Raw genomic sequence first — 2,145 nt, 5'->3', positions numbered from 1 at the left:
TCTCTCTCTCTCTCCTGTCATTCTATCTCTCAAATAAACATTTTCAAAAGAGGGGAGTATATTATATTGTATACCAACAAAGACACTGAGGGTTGCCAATTTAGGATATGAAAATGAAGAAACATAGATCCAAGAATGGCACGGGGTAATAGGGGGTCCTTCCTATCTTCCTGCCCGCCCTCCACTAAAATAGGCACGGATGGTGTCATACGTGTTAATAGTCATTGGACACTCACCAATGCCAAGGTTTGTGTGGATGGTTTCATTCAGTCCTCACAACAATCCTATGAGGTAGATACCATTATGATTCCCATCTTACAGACAATGAACTGAGGCTTAAGGAGTCTAGCATGTGGCAGAACCAAGGTTAGAGCCCAGGGTTACTGCAGAGCCCGAATCCTCACCTACTAAGCTCGACCGCCGCCCTGCAGAATATGGTGGAGGGGAATCTGGAGGCTGGCCCGGCCTCAGGACGCACTTCTGCCACTTGTCCCCAGCGTGCTCTAAGACACAAGTGAAATAAGCAAAGACCTGGGTGGGCGTGTGGCACAGTGGGCTAAGCCGCTGCCTGTGACACCAGCATCCCCTACGAGCATCGGTTCAAGCCCTGGCTGCCCTGCTTTTTATCCAGCTGCCTTTTCTCTCTCTCTCTCTCTCTCTCTCTCTCTCTCTCTCTGTATGTTTGTGTGTATGTGTCACTATTTCCCTCTCTCACTGTCACTATGCCTTTCAAATAAATACATAAACAAAGATTTATTTATGTATTTATTTGAAAGGCAAGTTACACAGAGAGAGGACAGGCAGAGAGAGAGAGAGAGAGAGAGAGGTCTTCCATCCGCTGGTTCACTCCCCAATTGGCCGCAAGGGCCGGAGCTGCGCCAATCCGAAGCCAGGACCCAGGAGCTTCTTCTGGGTCTCCCACACGGGTGCAGGGGCCCAAGGACTTGGGTCATCTTCCACTGCTTTCCCAGGCCACAGCAGAGAGCTGGATTGGAAGTGGAGTAGCCGGGACTAGAACTGGCGCCTATATGGGATGTGGGCGCTTCAGGCCAGGGCGTTAACTCACTGTGCCACAGCGCCGGCCCCACATAAATAAATCTTAATAAAAACATAAAAACAAGGAAAGACCTAAAAATGTTTGGCCAAACAATAGTCTACAGCTACTTTCTAGCTCTTCCATTCTGATTCTCCAAAGCCTCAAATCTCACTTCCGTGAGTCTTAAGAGATTTCTGGGAAAGGAGTGGGGCAATCTACACATAAGAGTTTTACAAAGCAGAATGGGCTGTGTCAGAGATTGGCAACCTATCAAAACGTGAAGGTCTGACCTTTAGCCCGGGCATGCAGGTCAGCAGTGGGGCAAGAGAATGACCTCGGCTCTCCAGGCCCCTTCACTGTAAAAACTCAAGCTACTCATTTTTTTGAAGATTTATTTATTGATTATAAAGGCAGAGTTACAGAGAGGAAAGGAGAGAGAGAGAGAGAGGAGAGAGATCTTCTATCCACTGGTTCACTCTCCAAATGGCTACAATGGCAGGTTCTGGACCAGGCTGAAGCCAGGTGCCAGGAGCTTCATCCGGGTCTTGCCCATTGGTGCAGGGGCCCAAGTACTTGGCCTATCTTCTGTTGCTTTAACCAGGTGCATTAGCGGAGATCAGAAGAGGAGCAGCCGGGACTCAAACCGGCGCCCATAGGGGACGCAGGCATAACAAGCAGTGGCTTAACCTGTTACGCCACAATGCCAGGCTCTCAAGCTACTCTGAAGTCCAAGTTCATAAGCATAATGCATGTGCCTGCATGGCCTGGTAACATTCCTGTAGAGACCGGCAGTGCAAAGTTCTGTCCTAAACTTATATCTCAGCTCTGTCTTCCGAGAGCTGATCTGAGGAGACAGGAGCAAATCATCGTGAAAATAGTCCCAACGGCCAGCATTGTGACACAGAAGGTAAAGCCGCCTCCTGCCTCGCCAGCATCCCACAGGGCACCAGTGTGAGTCCCGGCTGCTCCACTTCCCATCCAGCTCTCTGCTGTGGCCTGGGAAAGCAGTGGAAGGTGGCCCAAGTGCTTGGGCCCCTGCACCCACGTGGGAGACCCGGAAAGAAGCTCCTGGCTCCTGGCTTTGGATTGGTGCAGCTCTGGCCGTTGCG

The sequence above is a fragment of the Oryctolagus cuniculus genome, chromosome 5 (genome assembly GCF_964237555.1).
Source record: "Oryctolagus cuniculus chromosome 5, mOryCun1.1, whole genome shotgun sequence".
Lineage (NCBI taxonomy): Eukaryota > Metazoa > Chordata > Mammalia > Lagomorpha > Leporidae > Oryctolagus > Oryctolagus cuniculus.
The sequence above is the reverse complement of the archived record's forward strand: the minus strand, read 5'-3'. Positions refer to the sequence as shown.